The following is a 12,077-nucleotide window of genomic DNA, read 5'->3' as shown; positions in this document are numbered from 1 at the left end:
AAGCTGGGCTTGGCTATGTTGGGCATACTGACTGTGGAAGCCGCTGGCTGTATCCCATGGCAACTCAGGGATCCTGGTGTCACACTTGAGTTTCTTGCCTATGGAATGGGGGTGAGTGCAGTCCCACCCCAAAAGTGACTGCAACCCTCCCAGGTTGCCGCTAGAATGGCGGCTGCTAGAATGCCACCCAAAGTTTTGTCAGAATCTTTTGTTTTCTCTGTAGACTCAGAAAGTTTTACAAACTTAATTCTTCAGCTCTGAAGCCTCATAAGAGAACTATACAAAAGGCCAAGCAATCTAGTGGCATCAGTTTTATTCTAGATTTTCATGTAATCAGGTTTCATATTTTAAAAACCTGTCTGCTTTGGTTGTTTTAGCAGCATTTCTTGCCACAACATAACCACATCCTTACATGGTGAGAGCTAACCCTGCTATGCTGGGATCAGCCCAACATGTGGATTTGCCATCCCCTGTGAAATCATCACCACTTCTTCCATCTCAGGCTTTGGCCTCAAAGCACACAGGTTTGTGTGGGAGCAGGCTTCCTGACACTGCCAGTGCTCATGATCTCACATGCCTGCTCTGTGGCCCATTAGTAAAGGCACTGGGATAGGTCTCATTCTGAACTTTCAGCGTGGATCCTGGCATGCTTTTCTTTGGGAATCAGACCTTAATCTCCTCCTTTCACTTCCAGAGCCAGTTCTCAGAAGGCATAGGAGGTGGCCAGATGGCTTATGGCACAGATGTGCTAGGGACTGTCCTGGAGGGTTAGCAGGCATTGAGCTTGACATAGGAGGTGGCCAGATGGCTTATGGCACAGTTGTGCTAGGGACTGTCCTGGAGGGTTAGCAGGCATTGAGCTTGACATAGGAGGTGGCCAGATGGCTTATGGTACAGATGTGCTAGGGACTGTCCTGGAGCGTTAGCAGGCATTGAGCTTGACCATGCATAACTGTACAGTCTTGTTTTACCTTGTGCTGCTTTTCATTCCCTGGGGGCCTGTCTTGTGAAGGCACTGGGGCAGAGAGGCCATGCTCTCAAGACAACCTAGTCCAGTGAGAGAGAAGTTGGGAAGGAGGCATCAGGCTTAGTTGGTGTATGTTCTATTGAAGCCTTCTGAGAACTGGTTTCCACCCAGGTCTTGTAGCAGTTCTGGAGCCAGCATGGCCTTCCATGTTGGCTTGCTGAGATGTGATCTACACCCCCAAGCTGCTAAGACCCAGGATCCACCCTGCCTGGAATCCTCACACTTAATGGGTTGTACTGTTTCCATGTGACCTTTAGCACTTTTTATTTTTTGGTTTTGAGTATTTATTACATGAGGTTTGTTGTGCATTAACATTTTTTAATTAATTATTTTACCATATATACCCTCCAAGTAGCTGGGATTATAGGCCTGAACCACCAGTCCCTCAGTGACCACATCTTACTAGAGGTCTTTGTAGCTTCTTGGAGAGATCTGCATGACAAGGAAGGCTCTAGCCAAGAGCTAGCAAGGCCCAAGGTTTCAAGGAGCTTGGGAGAAACCAAATCTTGTCAGTGCTTGATGACAGAACTTTTCCTAGCTGAGCTTTGCAATGACCACAGCCCGGTCAGGACCTGAAATGTAGCTTCTGAGAGACCTTGAACCAGACTAGTGGGTTGAGCTTCGGGTCCCTGACCCATAGAAATTGACTGTAAGGTGGCAAATGCTGTAAGCTGCTCTACCATGTGCTGTCACATAGTAGTGGGTAGTTGATGTATGGACTCTGGGTGTTCCGTTTGAAGCTTTATGGCAATACTGTTTCTCAACCCTTTATGATTTAGAATATAATATTTTCCCCATTACCTATGTATATTCGTCTTTCTAAAAGAGGATATCAGACTGCTTTAAATTTTTTCAATTACACTGATTGATTGATTGATTGATTGAGGGTTGTAGGTTTGCACTTGTTCACAGAACAGCTTTCAGGAATCGGTCTCTCCCACTGTGTGAGGCCTGGGAATTGAACTCAGGTCATCAGGCGGCAGCCATCTTACCTGGTCCTCAAAGTGATTTCAAAGGAAAGATGTTTTTATTGACAAATATCCCTTCATAAAAACTGTCTGCAGTTTGTGGTAGGAAGTTTGTCCTTTCTTTTTTCAAGTGTTCAACTTCCCATAGAAAACTGCCTGGCTGGAAGGCAGCAAGCAGAAGCCAGTGAGTGCTAGCTCAGATTCTGCCCTTTGAAGCTAGTAAACCAGATTGGCTCAGTCCAGGAGTAACCAGTTAAGTGAGCATATGCAGGGTTGACCTTTGGCAGTTCCTAAAAGCAGTGCCCTTGTATTGTCCTGTGTATACTCCTGTCAATTAGTGGGTTTTCTTTGTTGTTAAGATGTTGCTGGTAAAGCTGATGATTGAGGCCCCATGTGGGGTTTAGAAAGGCTGTTAAATGTCCCATGGAGAGGGATTTGATTCTGCTTGCTGCTTACCAACTTCTTTATGGCTGTCACCAGCCATGTGGCAGGCTGCCTCCCTCCCTAGTTGCACTGATGTACCAACAAGTTTTTCAGCCTATGTTCCCTGTGGCTTTTACCTTGTACTGTTGACACAGGACTGGGACCAATGGAGGAACCCTCAAGACTTGTCTAGCATGGAGAGGCCAGTGTCTTCTGCCCTTGATAATAGCAAATGTCTGCTCATTCTGAGCCTGACCACATTGGAGTTTCCCCCATGCTGGCCCCCAGGGAAGAGTAGGAATAGGGGAGGCTTCAGAAGCTTGGGTTGAACAGAAGAAGGTGGTGTAGCTGGCTGGCCACCTTTCACCTGTGATAAATCAGTGTTTTCCTTTAAGATAGCAGCTTGGCCCCTTCTGGGCTCTCTGTTATTTCCATTATTTGCTCAATTGGCATAGGTGGGTTCTTGGAGAAGCCTTGGCTCTTCCTCACCCAGTGCTTGCTGGTTTACTTTGGTACCAGCAGTCCCTGAGTTTACATGTCTGAAATGCTTATATTAGTCTGGCATATCATGAGACCCAAGCACAGCTGCTCTTTCACCTGGGCTCCCACAGAGGCTGGGCACCTTTGCTTTGCACAGCTGTCAGAAAAGTGAAACCCTAGTATAGAGCATATGGAAGTCTCCTCCAGGTAGAATGAGTAAGCTCGAGGGTTGTTAACTCAGCCCACCAGACTCCAGGGTCTTGTTCTCAGGGTCAGCATCACCAAGCTACACAGCTTGGGACATGACAGGCCTCTTCTCATGAGATCCTGGCCCATGTCCTTAGTCCCCCAACTGCAGGAATGTTTAGAGTGCTTCATTCTTCTTACTCTTGATACTAGAACCTTTTGGGGGGGTGGAAAAGGGGGCATCTAAGATAGGATTTCTCTGTGTAGCCCTAGTTGTTCTGGAAATCACTGTAGACCAAGTTGGCCTCAAACTCACAGAGATCCACCTGCTTCTACCTCTCGAGTGCTGGAATTAAAGATGTGTACCACCACCACCCAGCTGATACTACAGCTTTTTATTTTGGAACAGGCTTTTGTTGTGCACACCTACAACTCTCAGTTCTCCCTGCTAGGCATCCCAAGTGCTTGGTTTATAGCTATGTGCACCACACCCATTTCTTCATATGTATGTAAAATTAGGGATTGAGCCAGGGCCTGCTGCATGCTTGTCATCCTTGGCTCAATTTTCACTTTTGGTTTTGTTTTTTGAGACAAGGTCTCTCTGTGCACCCCTGGCTGTCCTAGAACTTGCTGTGTAGACCAGGCTGGTTCAGAATTCACAGAGATCTTGCCTGCCTCTACTTCCTAGGCACTGGAATTAAAGGTGTGTGCCACCAAACCTGGCTTGTCATTTATTTGCTTTCGTTTTGCTTTTGCTTGCCTACTTATTTTGAGACAGGATCTAAGTCTCTCAGACTGCCCTTGAACTCCCTCTATACCCCAGGCAGATCTTGAATTTGTGATCTTGCTGCTTCTGGCTCCAAGTAACAGGGATTACAGGCCTGGCCACCAGACATGTTGCACCTCAGCTCTTTTCTTGTCCCTGGAGCAGAAGTTGAGCTTTTCCTACACAGCCTGAGATCTCTGAATGCCACTGCCTCCTGGAGTGCTGTCTTCCACTGTCAGTAAACATAAGTTCTGTCTCTAGTCCTCAGATTGGGACTAGGACCCAGGATTTACTTGGAATCCTGTCTTTGTGAAGGAGCCCTGGAGTGGAGGTGCCAGTCTGGTGTTGGGGTACTGTTGCTGAATTCTAGGGTCTTGGAAGGAGAAGTCCTTGATGCACAGGAGGTGACTGGTATGCTGTAATGGGCAAAAATGGGGCAGGTGTGACAGGGACCTGACTTGTCTGCAAATGGGACAGGGCATTTGTATAGAAGAGACCGTGGGATAGGCATGGCTCAGTAGGGCATGGAGCGGCCCCACCTGCCTTTCCAAGCCCATCTCACAGGATGTTTCATGTAAATTTTCAGTGTCATCTTGTTGATGTGATGGTATTTTCATCCCATTCAGAATTCCAACATTCTATACTCTCAAGACATTGAAATCTCCCATTCTTGTCCCTCCCTCTTCTGAGGGTCATATGCTAGGGAACTGCTTCATGCCTTGTCATTGTCCCTAAAATAGCTCTTGGTTTTGTTGTTCCTGTTTTTGTCTTTTATGTATTTTTTTTTCATTTCACTTATTTTTCTGGGTGTATGTACACTCGTGTGAGTGTACACTCATGTGTGAGTGTACACTCACAGTGTGAGTGTCTAGGTCAGAAGACAACTTGGGGGAGTCACTTCTCTCCTCCCATTATGGGATCCAGAAATTGGACTTGGTTGTGGTTTGTTTGGCAAGTGCTTTTTACCCATCAAGCCATCTCACTGAACTTCTTTTGTGTGTCTGAGACAGTGTCGCTGTGTAGTCTTGGCCGCCTGGCCTCAGTCTGTAGGCCGTTCTGGCCTGGACTTCTAGTGGTCTTCTGCTTCTGCCTCCAAGTGCAGGGATTACAAGTATGTGCCATCATTTATAGCCTCCCCTCTCTGTGTGGCGGGAAGCCTGCTGACTACCAGCCTGCCAGTCCCAAGAGTCTGATCAGAGGCAGGGCCTTGAAAGATCTACAGAGCACACACACACCTGCCCTGCCTGCCCACCATGGCTGTTGGGTAACCCTGCCATTCATAGATCACATGACTCTGGTGTCTCAAACTCAGGACCAGATTTTGAACATATGGCTGCTTTTTTCTTCTTCTTCTTCTTCTTCTTTGAGACAGGGTTTCCCTGTGTAGCTTTGGAGCCTATCCTGGCACTCACTTTGTAGACCACCTCTGCCTCCCAAGTGCTGGGATTAAATTAAAGGTGTGCACCACCATTTAATGTGCCCAGCCATACAGCTGCTTTTGAAAGGCAGATTTGGAAGCACACTGCTCAGGAGTCTATGGGAAACTTCTAGAGAGCCAGCCTAGCCTTGTTGGATGCCCTCCTGTGCTCTGTTCCCATGTTACATTCTTCCCTTGAGAAGGAGTCCAGTCTCCTGTTACTGTTTATTGTTTCCCTCTTGGCTCAGGAAGTATACTCAGGGGAAAAGGAAAATCAGATAACAGAGTAAAGGGTGCCTTTTGTTGTGGTCTATGGGCTTGACTCATGAATGACGACTGGGCTAGCGTGAGAGCCTACCTGCTCCGTTTTGGTGAAGGTTCAGAAAAGAAGCATCCAAGAGTAAACAGTGAGGTCTGTAAATTATGTATGGAGAAAAGCTGGTTTACTGTCTCCCACATGCAAGAGAAGGGCTGCTCACTGCTTCATGACACTTTCTGTGGAAGCTCCTGGGGAACCGGTGTGTTTCTAGGATTCAGTTGGCTAAAGCTTGAGCACACCTCTTCTCCTGTGGGAAAAGCCTGCCCTTTAATAGTCATCAACACAGAGACACTGGAAGATGAAAACAACCTCTGTTCCCTTCACTCCCAACAAGGGGTTGTATAAGGCATAACCATGGAGCTGGGGGCATAAGTAAGATGCCAGCAAAGCCAGCCACAGTAGCCTGGCACTGTGTCGACAGCAGGGTGGTCATTTTCCTGGCTGTGACCTGAACCCAGCCCTTCTTAGGACCCCAGCACACTGCCTCCAAAGCCTTCCTGACTGTCACAAACATGGCACGCCTTTGATGAGAACTAAAAAGTACCACTCCACAGGCAGCATCTCGGTGACAAGTATGTGCACGTGTCATGTGCACTGTGTTAGATACTGCAGGTGCTCCTGTGACTTCTCACACTTGCTCATGCTATGTTTCCTACCTTACAGGGGCTGTGCGCCTTGTGAGTGGTACCCTCCTGCCACTCAGGTGCACTTCACTCCTCTCAAGGAGTTTTTGTTGTGGCCTTTGGCATCCAAGAGCTTGTGGTTTGTTACCCTCTTAAACACCCAGGGCTGTGGATGTAGTGTAGTGTCGGTGTGCACGTATAGTGTGCTTGAGTGCTGGAGTTCAGCATCAGATCCATTACCAGCACCACCCCACTCCCCAGAAAAGGCACCAGCTGGGTAGAAGGATCATTTGAGCTATGAACTTTATCTTGTCAAATAGGGTGAGCCCCATCTCACCATTCTTGAAAGGTAGTCCTAGGGGTAGAACCCAGGATCTAGCGTGTGTTGAGTAAGGATTTTACCACCTTGCTGTACCATGTATGCCCCGTCACCCCCAACACCCTCCAGCTCAACAGAAGTTTATCCCAGAGAAAAGGCAGAGTCCTGGAGCTCTCACTCTTGAAATAGTTTCCTTGGCAGGAAGAACTGAGGGACACCTGGTGTGGCTGTCATACCAACATGTGCTGACACAGGTGGGCTAGCATGGGTGCTGCAGGAGTGAGGGTGCTTGGCCACAGGGGCTATGGTCCCATGCATGTTTGCAATGCCACATCACCACCACAGGAACCCTAAGGAAAGTATCTCATACATTTGGAGGCTTCTACATGTTATCTCTTGGCCCTTCCCCACAGGGCTTTGTGCCCTGTGGTGAGGCTGTGGCAGTGTGGGCTGAAGGTGGCACTGAGGAGGCATATGGCCAATGAGGGGTGAACCTTGAGGACTTTCTGCTCAGTGATGTAAGCAGGGCACAAAAGGACACACACTGCATTGACAGAAGGCAGAGTGGTGGGTGCTGGAGAGGGACCAGAGTGTTTAATGGGGACAGTTTGGAAATGTTGTTGATTGGTTAACATGGAACTTTCATGTATATTTCACCAGCAGCTTCCCACCTACCAGAGATCCAAGAAAGACTGGAGTGCCTTTGCCACCTGCAGCTAGCCTCCCTCACATAGAGATAGAGACAAGGCTGTGGTCCCCTGAAGGATAACCCTGGGTGTATCTCTCATGTGTGTGTGTGTGTGTGTGCGCGAGCGCGCGCGCGCGCGCGCGCGCGCGCGCATGCACAGAATGCAGGTAGAGGATGGGGCAAGTAGCTCCTGAATTGTGGTTGCAGTGATTGGGAAGCAGCTTGTGCTCGGTAGTGTGTTTGGGAGGGAAGTCTGGATTTCCTTGCTTTTCAGATCATTGTGTTTAACAAACAATGAAATAGTTACTGCAGTCATTTTTCCCAAGGAATTCCATACACTGTTATTCTTTTGTCAGACTCTTAGTAAGCGCCTGCCTGTTGGTGCTGGGCAGTGTGCAAGGCATGGAAGTGACATGGCAGCCCAAAGCCTGGGGCTTGCCTGAACACCTGGACATGTCACCTGAACTGCAACTTTGCAGAGAAGGGCTGTAAGTAAACATGGCTGCACAGTTGAATTGAGGCAGAGGTTGTGGGGTTTGCCCTGGATTCCCTCTGGCTGGAGTCTTCCCTGTTGTCTCTCAGAGACAGAATTGGGAACATCATGGATGTGCTGAGGGAGAGAAGGTGCTGGAGGAGAAGAGCACATGGCTAGGGACAGTTTCTGAGTAGCGCTCTGTGCTGAGTGATGGGAAGTGAAGGTAAAGGCTTCACAGTGTGGCCAAGCCAATTATTGTAACAGGAGTGGTGCTTGAGGATGCTCCCATTCAGAGTTCCAGACACCTGAACTGGTATGTGTATGAGGCTGGTGATGATGTGAGAGGCACTTGCTAAAGTTACAGAGTCAGAACAGGATGACAGGACATAGGATATTGGGTTAATGAAGTTAAAAAAAAACTTCATCAGTTCCTGCAGGAAATGGTCATTTAAAACTTTATGATGAAAGCCAAAAATAAGTTAAGTTTTAGCAAAATACCACAAATATGTGTTGAAAAGATAGATCAATATACCAGCAAACTAGAGATCCCATAAAGGCCCAGAGGTGCTCTGTGTGCCAGGCATTAGTACAGTACAGGTAGAGAGAGTGTGTCTGTTCAGATGGGCATGCCGAAGTCATGGGAGAAGTGGGCTTTCTAAAAGGTACAGAGTCTAGGATGGCCTCAGACTGTGGCAGTGGATGACTCTGAATTCCTTACCCTCAGGCCTTCACCTCTCTAGTACTGGAAGTACAGGAGTGTGCCACCACACCCAGCTACCTGGAAAATCTTAAAACCAATCCTGTCTTTACTCTTAAATACAGTCAGTATAGACGGCGCCCCCTGCACCACTTGCCTGGCTTGTGCAAGACTCTGGATTCCATCCCTAATGTAGAAGAAAAGGTGACTATTTAAATTGAAGCTACACAGAATATGTTCACATGTATCTTGTTTAGACAGTTATAAATAGGACTTGTCTTTGGTGCAAAACGGGTTGTCTGCCCCCCCCCCTTTTTTTTTATTTTACTTTGCAGTGCTGTAGAGGAGAAGCAGGGCTTTGTGTATCTCAGCATTGTGCCACTGAGCCACATCCTCAGTGAAATGAGGACCTGGATGGGTGTCACAGTGTGTAACTTGTGGGCACATCACAATAAAGAACTGTCCATCGTCCTCTGTTTCTAGAAGTCTAGAGAAGTCTAGAGAAAACTGACAGCAGGGGGTGGACACGTAGGACTTTCTCCGACATTTGGCTAAGCTAGGTTGGGTTCCTGGGCCTGGGTCTTTTACCTGAGGAAGCCCTGGCTGCAGGTGTGCTGGCTGGGGCATATACAGGTGACTCAAGGAGCAGTCGTTATCTGTACTTTAAATACTTTCTTGCTGTCCACACATCAGCAGTTTGAGTTTCCTATGAAGGAATGACTAAGGCGAATGCTGAGACCCAGCAGCAGCTGTGAGTTGCACTGCCTCTTCCTCTTGTAGACCCCTGAGCTGTGTAACACTTCTCCAGTATGTGCTCAGATTGGCTGGCCTCCCTGCCAGCAGCATAGTTAGGCCTTCCTCATATGGCCTGGCAGCTTCTAAGGAACCATTTTGGGTTCATTGTCCTTTACTGTCCCTTTGTCCAGAACATGGTGCACCCTGACTTCCTCACTTATGTTCTTGTGACAGCTGAGCCTGATCAACTGTGATAACCAGCACAGCGTTCTGGGTCAGAAGTGTGCTTCTGTGCAAGAATCATGAATAGTGAACAGGGCTATGTGCAAAAGTCCTGGGAGCAGAGGTGTTTGTCATCATCTGTTTCCAGCAGTGCAACACAGGCCAAAGCATCTCAGCAGTTGACTGGACAGAGCCCATTGTGGTTTCTTCGTGTCAGGGATCTGCATCCCTGGGCATTGGTGTTTGATCTGCACAGGAGAAGAGGCAGTGACAAGCTCAGTATAGAAGAGTCTGTTGCATTTTACTCACTTTGAGAGCATCCCCAGGCATGCCAGATGCACCTGATGCTCAAGGACAAACAAAGAGGGACATGGTCACCTGGTGAGGGGTAGTCAGTCATGCCAGGGCAGGAAGCTTGAGTCCTCCCTCAGTTTGACTGTGCTGAGGCAATGGTGGGTGAGCTGCTTAAAGACTTCACAGTACACAGCCCACCCCCCTCCTACCAGGGGATGTAAGGTGCTATTAAAAAGTCTGAGAGACAGTTTGGATGGAGGGACAAGGTAATACCCAGAAGGGTGTGAAAGGTGGCAGGGAACAGGTTTCAAGGCCCATTTTCATGGCATGTCTGTGGAAATTGGGACTTTGAAAGCAAAAGCACACTCAGGATCTATGGCCAGTGAAGAATCAAAAATCTGAGACTTCTTCCAACCAGCTCACCTTCAACAGGGCTGGCCAGCAGGTCAGGTGGAGGCTTCCCAGGGACTCAGGATGTGTTTCATTTGTTCTATGGCCTTGGGAATCTCCTGGGGATTGACCTTGACCTTGGGGGAGCCCCATGAATCACCCCTAAGCTTGCCTACCCCTCTGGTGCTCCCACCAGCAGTCTTTGAGGCTCTCCTGGTGCCTGAGCCTTGCCCACCTGGCTGGCCTACAGGTTTCCATGGTTCCTCTCCTCCAACATTCCTTTCTTCCAAGCTGGGCTGTTCATGTCCTTTGCCCTACTAGGCCTGCCTGTCAAGTCTTTCCTCCCTGGGCACTTTTTCAGCCCTAGACATGGAGAAGTGAAGGCTGTCCTTTCAAAGGGCAGAGAAAGGTGTCTGGGAAGGAAGACAAAATGCTAGGCTGCTTTGCTCAGACCTAGGTGAGAGTAAGTGTTACCCTAGCTTTACCTTGGTCTTCCTGACAGTCCTCACAGGCTGCCAGATTCAGAGGATGCCACTAGGGCAGGGATGTGGTGTGCACATGCATTATTCTTGTGTACAGTGCCACACAGATGGATGTCCATCATGGAGTGGCCTAGTAACGCTCACATGCAAGCAGACCCAGACTGTGTTCCTAAAGGTACTAGAAGACCTACCCCTCCCCCCACTGCCTGCCATTTGCACTTCCTTCCCTGGATCCTGGTCAGTGTCATACCTATAAAGGCTCTGACTGTCTTCTCTGGAAGCTTGACTTGAGCTACTCGCTTCCACTGTCTGTCTTTTCCTTGGACTAGACCAGCTCAGTGCTACCTCAGTATCCTCAGCACTACTACCCACTGACATCTGGTAAGACATTCCTTCCTACTTCTGGATGGACCCCTGTCCCATGCTGCTTTGTCTCTGCTTTTCCGTTGCCAAGCATGACAGTATGTGCCTGCTGGGTGGAGTAGCTCATGCTGGTGGTGGCTGTGTGTAGTGGGGGAGTTCTCTGTGCGACTTGTGTCCCTAGATCCTCAGAGGTGCATACCTCACCTTCCAAGTGAAGTGGAGGGTAAGACAATGGTAGCACCTTGCTGGGTGTCAGTGTTACTACCAAAGCCAAGGAGACCTTTCCAGCACCCATGCCCAGGTCCCAGCATGAAACAGGCGTGTTCCTCCCTGGTACTGTTGTCAGGCATGTTGAGTTTTATCTGGGGAAATGTCACCATGTGTGTGACATCCTTCCATGCATTGCTGTTCCGTCAGCTTTGTCCAGGAAGTGGAAAAGATAGTATTGAATTACCTGAGCATGTGTGAGACTTGATTTCATAGGGAAGTTGTACATTGGTACCCACATGGCGCTTACTGACTTCCACTGATGCAGTATTCTTTCTCCAGCGCTCTGCTATGAGGCTGAATTGGGAGGAAGGCACCAGACAGCCCCTCAGGACCCATTTCTTTTAGGAGCTGGGTGCACTGGGGTTTCCAGCCTTCATGCAGCCATGAGGGTGGTGGTGCAAGGACCCCTTAGTCTCATGTGGGTTCAGAAACTACCTGGCCTTGGTGCAGACCCTGGGAGGTGATTTGTTTCCTCCATGTATCTCATTCCAAATGGAAGAAAGTTCTGCACTTGGCAGTGGACTTGATGATGGATATGTGTCCATTTAGCTTCAGAGCTTTCCTAGTCTGAATCGGTGACCTGAGGACTGGGCCTGTGCATTGTCTTCAGACAGCTGTGTGTGCAGTACAGTGTGGGCATTCATGGGGGTCTGTTTACCCAGAGCAAGTTGACTCCCTGACCCCCTGCTTTCTTTATCTTTGGAGAGAGAATTGGGGGAAAGGGGCCTCAAGACAGGATCCTGTGTGGCCCAGGCTACCCCTGATGAACTGGCTGTGTAGCCAAGGATGACCTCCACCTTCTGAGTACTAGGATGATAGGCATATGCCTTCTTCCCTGAATGCTTCCTTACAGCTACATAACTGAGCTGTGAGGCACTCTGTGGCCTGTGGGTAGTGGAAGCACAGAGGTGACACATGACAGCCCAATGGCAA

The 12,077-nt window shown here is 48.7% G+C and overlaps 1 protein-coding gene across 6 annotated transcripts in view; it reads left to right on the top strand.

Annotated features, from left to right (window-relative positions):
* Slc45a4 (solute carrier family 45 member 4) overlaps positions 1-12,077 on the top strand; it is a 72,237-nt gene that overhangs the window by 42,479 nt on the left and 17,681 nt on the right. The gene's annotated exons all lie outside the window — the stretch shown is intronic.

Source organism: Cricetulus griseus, chromosome 2 (genome assembly GCF_003668045.3).
Source record: "Cricetulus griseus strain 17A/GY chromosome 2, alternate assembly CriGri-PICRH-1.0, whole genome shotgun sequence".
Classification (NCBI taxonomy): Eukaryota; Metazoa; Chordata; class Mammalia; order Rodentia; family Cricetidae; genus Cricetulus; species Cricetulus griseus.
The sequence above is the reverse complement of the archived record's forward strand: the minus strand, read 5'-3'. Positions and strand labels throughout refer to the sequence as shown.